The 11,996-nt window shown below is 37.7% G+C and overlaps 1 long non-coding RNA gene across 1 annotated transcript; it reads left to right on the top strand.

Annotated features, from left to right (window-relative positions):
• Positions 1-3,885: 3,885 nt before the first annotated feature.
• LOC306902832 lies at positions 3,886-6,440 on the top strand. Its single transcript, XR_013787486.1, has 3 exons — positions 3,886-3,927; positions 5,753-5,845; positions 5,947-6,440. It is a non-coding gene; the product is annotated as an uncharacterized lncRNA (long non-coding RNA).
• Positions 6,441-11,996: the final 5,556 nt, after the last annotated feature.

Below are 11,996 nucleotides of genomic sequence, written 5' to 3'. Positions count from 1 at the left end.
GTGTGCGTGCATTGAATCAAACGAAAGAGATTTTTTCAGTCATGTAAATGAACATTTGCGCAAACATGAAACTGTGACTTGTTTGTTTAAAGGGTGTACATTTAAAAGTAACATTTACAATACCTTCCAGACACACAAAAATAGGAAGCACAATCCTCATGGTCTAACTGACTTTAAATTAGATGTTGTCAAAATCACAACAGACTGTCAGGAGTCAGCCAGTCCTACCATTGATTTCCCCTCATGTTCAACAGAACCTTTGTTAGAATCATGCAGTGATGACAATAATGATGAAGATATTTCTAATGCAAGTGTGCTGAATATTGCCCTTGTTTTATTAAAGTTGGAAAACATTTTGCATGTCCCAGCCACAGCTGTTGATGAGTTACTTCAAGAACTGCATTATTCATTTTCCTCAGCATCAATTCCAGGCACTTGTGGCATAATTTCGGACATTCTTCGAAATCACAACATAGAAATTGATGAGTCTGTAATTCAAGAGCTCACTGAAGCAGTGGGCAGGTCAAATCCCTTGGTTAAAGCCATAGAAAAAGGTGGTCCCCTTGCAACAGCTTTTAAGCGGAAGCAGTTCTACAAGGAACATGTAAGTGTCGTAGAGCCAGTTGAGTTTATTCTTGATCATAAAACTAGAAAGACCTACCAGTATATACCTATTTTGCCTTCTCTACAGCTGTTGTTTGGTGTCAGTAATATATTAAATTGTGTAACAGGTGACCACTAAAGACAGACCACTGGCTCAGGGGTTGAGAAAGAACAGCAGTATAGGTCCATAAGAGATGGTCTTTATTGCAAGGAAAACTCTTTTTTTTGTGGAGAGGAATTGAAAATATCTTTGTCATTGTACATTGACGATTTTGAGATCTGTAATCCTCTTGGGACCTCCCGCAAGAAACACAAACTTTGTGGAGTCTATTGGATTTTGAATAACTTGCCACCTGGATGCAATTCAACACTTTCATCTATTTATTTGGCAGTTTTATGCAAGACTGAGCATGTAAAGTCATATGGATATGACACAATTTTAGAGCCCCTTTTACAGGAATTGATTACTTTAGAGAGTCATGGTGTCTATGTTGCAGAACTTGGACGGTTTGTAAAAGGTACAGTTCAGTCTGTCATTGCAGATAATCTAGGGGCCCACGGTTTAGCTGGCTTCATAGAAAGCTTCTCTGGTGAGTACTTTTGCAGGTTTTGTGTAGGAAATAAGTTGGAGATCCATGCTCAATCTGTTCAGACTGGGGATTTTGCCCTTAGAATAAAGGAAATTCATGACGCACATGTTGCATCTGCAAAAGAAAACTCTTCCATAATTTTTGGAGTAAAAAGGGGGTGTGTGTTAACTGAGAAATTATCTCACTTTCATGTAACTCAAGGCTACCCTCCTGATATTGTGCATGACCTATTTGAGGGCATTGTGCCAGTGGAACTTGCACTCTGTTTAAGAGAATTTGTTTCCAAGAAGTATCTATCTCTTGATACTCTGAACACATTGATCTTGAACTTTCCCTATAAGTGGGGTGATAGAACCAATAGACCTCACATTATTCCATGTACATATGCCTCAAAGAGGAACATTGGAGGTGATGCACATGAGAATTGGAATTTACTGAGATTGCTTCCATTCATAATTGGAGATTTGATACCAGAGTCTGAGCCAGGTTGGCTGATACTTATTGATTTGAAAGAAATAGTTGAGCTTGCTGTCGCCCCCATTCATAACGAAGAAACGATAGCCTACTTAAACAGCAAAATTACAGAGCACAGACACCGATTTGTTGAACTTTTTCCAGAACGACTGTTACCAAAACATCATTATGTGGAACACTATCCGCAAATGATTAAATCTTTTGGACCTCTTGTTGGGCAGTGGACTATGAGATTTGAGGCAAAACATAGTTTCTTTAAGAAAGTTGCTCGCCACACAAATTGTTTCAGAAACATAATGTTCACACTGGCTGCCAAACACCAGCAAATGATTGCTTATCACATCCATTCCTGTAGGCTTAAGAAGTCCGCACTAGAAGTTACACATGTCTCCACACTTCCTGTGGATGTCTTAAACAAGGATGTAGTAGCAGGTTTAAGACAGAAATACCCAGGAATTAATGAGGTCCATCTGGCAAAAAATGTCACAAACAATGGGATCAATTATAGGACTGGTATGCTCATTTCATTTGGGTCAGCTGGTGGCCTGCCAGAGTTTGCCGAAATTCTTCAAATGTGTATCGTCAAGAGCCGTTTGAATTTTGTGGTGAAGATACTGTGTGCATGGTATCAAGAACATTTCAGAGCTTTTCAGTTGACTGTCTCTCCTGATAGAGAGGTTGCCCTGGTTGATCTTGAACAGTTAACTGATGCTTATCCACTGTATGATTATATGGTAGGAGGAAGACGAATGGTAACCCTGAAGAGGCACATCCTCATTTAAGGTAAATTGTTTATTAACAAGTGTTAAGTGTTGTATGTTAGCATTTTTATTACTGATGTATGTTTTTTCTGCTTTGTTTCCTCTTTTAGTAAAAAGTAAAGAAAAATGTCACGTCCAGCCATTCTGAGGATCGTTTTTGGTGGGGATGACGATGCAAGAAAACTTGCACTTAACACAGGAATCCCACAGTCTGTGGATGACCTTGTCCTTGAAATAATGACTGTTTTTGGGGTGACGCAAAAGTTCAGGCTCCAGTACAAAGATAAGGACTTTGGAAATGAATACATTAATCTCATGTCAACCAGTCAAATTGAAGACAGGGATACCCTGAGACTAATTTTTCGAACAACTGATGATGACTCCAGCATGCAAGAGACTGCACCCGATGCACCTGCCTGCTCCACCTTTCCGGTTCCTTCATCCGGTTCAACCTGTAGCTCTGATACTCCCAACTTGAGCGATGTTAACGCATCTGCTATTGACTCAGTCCAAATAAATTTATCTGATGACTCATTTTCTAGCAGCTCTGAGACTGTCATTCTTACGTTTTGCAGCAGCGCTGAGCCTGTTGTTACGTCTCCTGAGTCAAGAACCAGTTCTTGGCCTCAGGTTTTTGTAGTTCCTCGTTTTTCATGTTCTGCTGAAATTCAGCTGCAGAGAGCTGACACAGAGTTCAGTAATAGTGGAATGCTAATTATTCCACCACCAAAACTAAGATCAGACATTCTTGAAGGCATGGCTGAGGAGATTTTTAGGTATGTAGCATACCCCACTGATAGTCAGCTTGATCAGGCAGCTGAAGCCCTGATAAATGCACATCCTTGCTTGAGAGAAAAAGGAACTCGCACTGGCCATGAAGGATGGAAACATTATCTAAAGATTAAGATGTCTAACTTTCGCTCCAAACTCAACAAGATTGGACATCCTGAAATCTCTGTGAATTCTCTTAGGAACAAGCGTAGAGGTCAGTGTAAAGCAGCATCAAACATCAAAAAACCAAGAAAAGCTGAGGTAAATTTCCTTCCTTGCCTCCCAAAAGGAGAAACAGCAGAGAGCATGGAGAAGGAAAGAATTGCTCTCTTAACTGAAGTGAAAAAGAAAAATAATGAGGCAGTCATTAAGGAAAAAATGCAATTGACCTTCTCTTATAGACGGCAAGAGTTGGTTGAAGACTTGGCAATTATGTCTGATTTACAAAGCAGATGGCCGGCACTGTTCACAGTAAATGAAGTAAGTGTTATTGATATTTACACAAGAATAAATGTAAAATTACTATAAATTCCTATAAATCATGCTAATCTTTATTTATCTCCCTACCCCAGATAAATGCAGAATTCTTGAGGATAACAACTGTGCCACTTCTGTCAAATTTCTTGGCACAGCTGGACAGATACACTGTTAATCTACACAAGGTATTCAGCAGCAAAGGTGGTGCTTCTGGACAGAAGATATCATGCATTATGGCAATTGCAGACAAGGTGTGGTAAACTGCATTTTTTTATAACTAATTACAAATGTTATATATACACACACACACTACCGGTCAAAAGTTTGGATTCTGTACGATTTTTTATGTTTTTAAAAGTCTCCTCCTCTCCGCTGTTTTCTATTGTGAATAGACAGTGAATTTAAAGTGTAATTTACTCCTGTGATCAAAGCTGAATTTTCAGTATCATTACGTTCTTTAGTGTCACATGATCCTTCAGAAATCACACTAATATGAAGATTTTATGCTCAATAAACATTTATGATTATTATCAGTGTTAAAAACTGTTTTAATTTTTTTATTTCATAATCCTATGATGAATAGAACATTCAAAAGAACAGAATTTATCTGAAATGGAAAAAAAATTATAACATTAAATACTTACCATTCTAAAGTTTGGGGTCAGTTAGAAATTTTTATTTTATTATGGGGGGAAAGAATTAAAATAAACCAATTCTTTTATTCATCAAGGATGAGTTAAATTGATCAAAAGTTACAGTAAATACATTTATAATGTTAGAAAATATTATATTTTAAATAAATGCTGTTCTTTTGAACTTTCTATTCATTAATGAATTTTGATATAATTGTACCCAACTTTTTTAACATTTAAAATAATAATGAATGTTTTTTAGCATAAAATCAGCATATTAGAATGATTTCTATAGGATCATGTGACACTGAAGACTGAGTAATGATGTTGAAAATTCAGAGGCGGAATATCTGATTCATCTGAGAAATAAATTACAATTTAAAATAAAAAAAGTCATTTTAAATTGTCATAATAACTTTAAATATTATTTGTATTATTATTATTTGATCAAATAAATGCAGCCTTGGTGAGCAGAAGAGACTTGTTTTAAAAGCAAAAAAAATGTGTGTGTGTGTGTATATATATATATATATATATATATATATATTAGGGATGAGCGAGTACAGCATTATCTGTATCTGTATCTGTATCTGTTAACCATATGAATTATCTGTATCCGTATCTGTACTCGGACTGGGCGGGGCCTAACCTGGAAGTGGGCGGGGTTTAACCCGGAAGTGGCCGGGTTGTCTTGAAAGGGGCGGGGCTTTAACCAGTATGTTATTTTTAATCATGCAATTGCTAGCAGACGTTAATAAAAATTAGATGACCAGCGGAGGGAGGGAGGGAGAGAGTGTGTGTAGCTAATTAATTTGAAATATTATAGTTTTATACGTGAAGTCAAAAAACTGGTTAGAGTCAGCAGACGGTTAAAAAAAGAAAAAAAAATCTCAGACAGGCAGAGACGCAACGCTAGTCGCGTTCTACCAAGCACCACGTCTGAACAAACCCCACGTTTACCAGAACTCTACTGGTTAATAAGCAATGCAGAAAAAAACGAAATAAAAAACAAACCTGAAGCTGAAGAAACCCTAAACGTTAACGGAAAAGACCCGCGAACCTGAGTGACTGAGGGAGAGACAGAGAGAGAAAGAGAGAGAAAGAGAGCTGTTCTGTGTGTGAGTGAGTGAGCAAATCTGTATGTGTAAGGGAGGGGCGCTGTGACTAGCCTATCACAGAACGCAGACACAGTCAGCTACCCAATGAGGATTTTTATTCCATCCGAGCACAGATATTGACTCGTATTACTCGTATAATACTTGTACTCGGCAAATATGCTTTATCCGTACCGGATACTCGTTTCAGCCGAGTATCCGGCTCAACTCTAATATATATATATATATATATTTAGGGGTGTCACAATTCTCCAAATCCACGAGTCAAATATATCCTAATATATATTAAATATACTATAATGTGTTTTTTATATTGTCATAATTTTCAGTGTGATGACATACACATCAAGCGAGACTGTGTCATAAAAAGTCTGTGTGTTTACTTCAATGAGGACGTTACAACACTCATCAGAGAATTTGAGGTTTGTATATGTACTTTTTGTTTTGACCTAAACATATTGCCAGCCTGTATATCACCAATATTTCAGTTAAACTGAAGAAGTTTTTATTTTTTTGGGCTTAGGACTGCAATCTTGAAGAAGCAGAGAGAGCCATTTCTGAGACCACTCTGGGGCTGTATGTGATCCGTAAAGAAGGTGCTGGTGCTGAGGAGGAACCAGCAGATGTTGGAGTAGTAATAGAAGGTGTGCAGCTGCTACAGAATTTACAGAGTGTTTCCTTTGGATTTGTATTGCTGTTTGGACTGATCTACGCTCTCAACTTGAGCTACCCCCAGAGTCATAAATTCACATTTGAATTCTGTCAGAAGGTACTGATGAATTTGGATGGCAGCAAGCTTTCCCCAAAGGTTCAGGCACTTAAAATAAAAATGTTTCAGTGAATATGACATTCACTTTTGAAAGGAGATTGAAAACTTTTTCAAGGATGTCCTGAAAGGAATTTTCAACAGACTGATACAAGAGACTTCACCTAATGCACCATTCCTGCTTTTCTTTTGACACAAGAGATGTTAAATATTGTTATTGACTCAATCCAGGAATTTAGTTGATCTCTCATTTTGCAGCAGCGCAGAGACTGTTATATTCAAAAACAATTGTTTTATTCCTGTGTTCTGCTGAAATTCAGCCTCAGAGCTGACACAAAGTTAAGCAACAGTTGAATGCTACTTAACTACTTAATTCCATTACCAAATTAAGATCGAACATTCTTGGAGGAGATCTTTAATCTTTGAAGATGCAGGATAGCTTGATCAGCCAGCTGAGAGCCACCTATACAGAGAGGTGAAGAAAGGCTTATAACGTTAAAGAGCTGTTACTGAACTTAAGCTGAAAGGGTGAGTGATGTCCTGAAAGGAATTTTTCAAAGGACGGATGACACTAGCTTCAGCATGCAAGAGACTTCACCTAATTCACTATTCCTGCTTCTCTAGCTCTAATACTTTTGACACAAGAGATGTTCACAGCAGCACAGAAACTGTTTTTATTCTGTTTTAAAAAAGTTTTATTCTTGTGTTCTTCTGAAATTCACAAAGTTAAGCAACAGTTGAATGCTACTTAATTCCACCACCAAATTAAGATCAGACATTCTTGGGGTAGATCTTTAATCTTTGAAGATGCAGTATACTCCATGGATAGCTTGATCAGCCAGCTGAGGAAGTATAGTAGGACACTTGGTTCTGGTCTAAATGTTGAAATGTGAAAACTTGTTATATGTTAAAAAAACTGTTTTTTTGTTATATGTTAAAAGTGTTGAAAACTTGTTATATTGTTGTATGTAAAAAAAAAGGATTATATAAAATTTGTCATTGATGTTTCTTTTGCACACAATAAATGTTTGAGAATTAAACGTGTTTGACCATTAATTTAATAGAAATAAGGAAATGTAAAATAGTTATATAAAACAAGTAACAAAAATGTATTTAAAATGAGTAAAGTTTATTTAAAACACAATCATAAATCACAGTTCATCAGTTCACATAATGTTTATTTAATTTATTCACATAAACTGAACGTGATTGTAAAGTTTATATAAAATGAGAACTTTTGCGTTGGATTTATGTGATTAAATTGGATGGAAAATTGACATGTAATTGAAATACATAAGTTTTAACTTTTGGGGTTAAATATTTTTTTGAGTGCATTTGTTAATCATTTTGAGTCGAAATTCATCCCATATTTAAATATCACCATGTCAAGGGTCCTCACAGTAGAAAGAAAAACCTTTGTTATTTGCGCTCTGAGGCAGTCTGCACATTTCCTTCCTGCTCAGCAAAATACACATTCAAATTAGTAAAATAACCTGTGTCACAGGAGGAAAATGTAAAATTTCTAGTCCGTCGGACTGGAGATATACTTCATGAATCAGAGAGTAAGAGAAGACATACAACCTACCAAAAAAGAGGAAAAATAGCAAAGGGTTTAGGGCAGGGACCAAGTCATTTATTTTACAAAAGCCTTCAATCAACACCAAAGGAGCAACTTCTGGCTGGAAACATGACTGAATGTCCAAACAAAAATCTGTTGAAATCAATAGGCTATCAAATGAGAAAAATGGAAAACATGCACACAGACATGCTAATTGAGATATCTGTCTTGCAAAAAGTACTCAAAGAATGTGACACCAAGTACTACAAGACACCAGGCTACATACAGCATTTTTGTTTTGATCCTTTAAATGTCCATTTGTACAGTGAGCTTGGCATCAGCATTCTTGTGCAACATTTGCGAGGCAGGGTTCCAGTGTCGCCACTGGGGGAGTTGACACAAAGATTCCTAATCAGCCAAAGCGTGTGTTGTACTACGCCATTGTTCTTCCAGGAAAGGGTCAAGATGCGCCCCCACTTCCTATTTGTGAAATGCTATTTAATGATCACACGGTACCAACTATCTCATTTTGGCTCATGCAACTCAACACACAACTGTCAAAATACACACATGTGCCTATTCATCATGTCAAATGTGACTACAGCTGGGCTTTAATACAAAGCGTAATGCATGCGCTAAACAAAGAGCACATCGTCTCTTACCTCAACCGAGTATATGAGTCATGTACTGTCCTGCACCTATGCTCTGCGCACATTTTGAAAGCTGTCAGACAGGCAATCTGTAAGCAAACAGGTGACAAAGGACTGCGATACTTTGCTACTTTTGCTTTTGCCAGACTTCAAAATGCAAGCTCCATGGCCGAATCAGGAACAGAAAACATGTTACAAGCATCACAGGCCGATCACCATTTACTGTTTTTTTTCAGCAGATCAAAAAAGAAGTGAATGACCAAGTGGCGAATGAAACATACTTTGCAAAAGAAGACAACCCATACTTTTGTCCTTGCATGATCACTTTTCTTTGACACCTACCTGGCCATTTTCCTCTGTGGAGTGGCTTGCTTTTGGGAGACCTTAGGAGGTTTGACTCACAGGAACAGAACATAATGAAAACAAAGAAATCGTCAAAAAGGAAACAACAAAAAGGTCAGACCAGGAAGATTCATAAGGACAATGTTTCAGTCTCTGCAAGGAAGGTACACAGAGCACATCATGAAGCAAAACCTTCCTGTTATGATCCAGTCTTTCTTCCTATCCTGTGCTTCCCTCTCCTGATCACTCTCGGTATTTTACACGCACACACCTACTTAACGCACGCACTCATCACACACTCTCCTCCAGCTGTTTCTTGTTTCCCCTTGCTTTCCGCCAGATTCCGCGCACCTGTACTCTCTTTCCCGGTGATTACGCTTGCTACTTCTTTCCTCTCTTTTCTCTATGTCTTTGTCAGATTGTTTGTTGTTCTCCGATGAAAGGAGTTACCCTGTCCAAGCCCTCCTGCCTTCTCGGGAATCGTTGTATTGCAAGTACTATACTGTTGATGCTCTAACCTGTTCTCCGTGTCTACTCAGTTCTACTGCTGCTTTGCCGGTACCGCTTCGGGGTTCCGCTGTTCGCCCACTGCGTTTTCTCCCGAGAGACCAGAGGCTAGACGCCACCTGTCCCTTTACAGTCTCGCCATCTCTGCCTGTGTTCCGCCCCAGTGGATCTTCTATTCCCATCTACGGATGCTGGTTCCGGTTGTTTTTGTTTAAATATCTACGGGAGGATATCGGTTACGTTTTGCCACTGCGGGCGATTTCCTTGTTTTCTATTATAGACTCTTTGACTGTGGTTCGCTTTTGGGTTTTCTCTTACCTCATAACACTTCCTCAAGCACTATTAATGAAACCTGCCCTACCAAAGAACCTTGAACATTCTCAAGAAACTTGGATGAAGAAGAATAAAGAACGTATTTCAGCCACAAGATCAAAATACTTTTCTGTTCCTAGTAACATACCTGGTCCTCAGAAAAAATTATCCCCAATTATGTGACAGATTGCAAGAAGAGTGCAATACCCACGTCACAATGTGAAAGTGATGGAGAAGCTCTGGAGCCAATGGATCTTTGTACAAAGGAAGTCTCTGTCGATCAAGAGGTAATAGAAAAATGTCTCCCAAATATTTATTCAAATAATATTTGTATATATTTTAAGTAATATTTCATAATATGTTTTTGCATTTACTTCACTCCCTTTGCCCTGTATCAATTTTCCATGGTATACTAAACACAAAAGTAGACATTTTGCACAGACATTTTAACACATTGTAGCGAGGTAGGCGGGATGCGAGGCCGGTACGTGAGTGTTAACGTTAATCTCACGGAGGAGATTGTGGAGCATATAAAAGGACGAACGACCGGAACCTGCGTGAAGTTGGCCCCCCTCCCCACAGAAAACATTTGCAAAATAGCCTCAATCGTTTGTGCCGTAAAATAATCGTTTGTGCTGCTTCAGTTTTTCAGATAATAGAAGAATAATTTTAGGTCAATCGGAGGTCACTCATCCCCCGACATGCTCCAAAACCACCGAAAATAGTCCCGCTTGTTTGTGCTGGTTTGTGCCGTGAAAAGTTGCGTTTGTGCTGCTACGGTTTTGTAAATATTAGACATTGAATTATAGGCGATGACGTCACCAGCCCCCCCGACATGCTCCAAACTCACCCAAAATAGCCTCAATTGTTTGTGCTCCGTTTGTGCCGTAAAAAAAATCTTTGTGCTGCTTGAATTGTTTTAATATTAGACATTGAATTATAGGCGATGACGTCATCTGCCCATCGACATGCTCCGAACTCACCCAAAATAGCCTCAATCGTTTGTGCCATAAAACATTGCGTTTGTGCTTCTTTTTTGTGCTTCTGTGTGTTTTTTTATATTGTAAAAAAATTGAATTGGTCATTCCGAGGTCACTCAGTGGAACTGCCGACTTTCTGTCAAGACTAATATATTTGTTCAATAAATAATTGTCTTCTCTTTATGGGGTCTCTTGTCTTTTTCTTTATTTACACGGAGTAGCCTATCAACTGCTACGCTTCACTGCCACCACTGCGCATGACACAATGTTAAACAAGATCCCGTGGGAAATAGTGTTAGTAGAGGAAAAATTCATTATTAAGTTACTATATAAAATTTCTGACAAATGTAAGTACAACATTTTCACACTGACAGATACAATATTATTAGACCTCCTTAAAAAAGAAAGGAAGGACATTCAAGAAAGCTTAGATTGTCAATTTTTATTCATCCAAAAACGCCTTGCTAATATCAGTATCCGTAATGAAATGCTAATTACAGCTGCACGTCTCTAAAATTGTCTCATAGCCTATGAGATCATGTGCAACAAAGTTTGATTTCAACCATTAATTTTCACTATGATTTCAATTTGTGATATGGTATTACTTAGTCGATTTTAAAGATATGAAGGTATTTTCACACACTGTTCTTTACATTATGTAGGATGATTTCATGTTAAAAACAGCAATTCACATACGAAACACTTCAGCTGGGTTTTCACAGAAAGGGTCACATAACATTCTTATGTTTAAACCTGCCAGTGAAAACAGAGTTAAAGTTTTTTTTTGGGTGTTTGCTGTTTTATACATATAATCATCCTACATAATGTAAAGAACATTGTGTGAAAATACCTTCATATCTTTAAATGAACATTCTGTGAAAATATAATATTGATTTAATAAACCATTTCACAATTTCCACATCACAATTTTAAATCATAGTTAAAATCAAACTTTGTTGCTCATGACCTCATTGTTTATGAGACTTTAGCCTGATTTTCAAAGGAAGGTTCACGTTTGTTGTTAGTACATTATATTATCCTAATATTCTGACCATGAAAATATGTATATGCTATAAATGACCTTATAGTCAGGATTAAATAAATCAGTATTAAATTTTGCTTATACCAGATGCTCAAGAAACCAGCAGTTGACAGGGATTCCATGTTCACAGTCCTGTGTTCATCAAGAGATGCAATAGTACAAAATGGCAACATAGCTACTCCTAATCAGAGAATCTGGACAGAGCTTAGTGAGCAGCTAGAAAACAAGATCACCCCAAAAGCTCTATACACTTTTGTGAAATTAAACAGACACAACATCTGGACTGCTTTAGGGCTTACTTGTGAAAGTGAGCATGAAACAAGTGTCAGTAGTAATGACACTGACTTTGAGCCAGGGTATTTTTCCCCCAGAACAAAAGACTGCTGGACTTTTGATCTTCGGATTGAATTCATGCC

The sequence above is a fragment of the Barbatula barbatula genome (genome assembly GCF_947034865.1).
Source record: "Barbatula barbatula genome assembly, chromosome: 13".
Lineage (NCBI taxonomy): Eukaryota > Metazoa > Chordata > Actinopteri > Cypriniformes > Nemacheilidae > Barbatula > Barbatula barbatula.
This window is presented reverse-complemented; position numbering and strand designations above follow the sequence as displayed.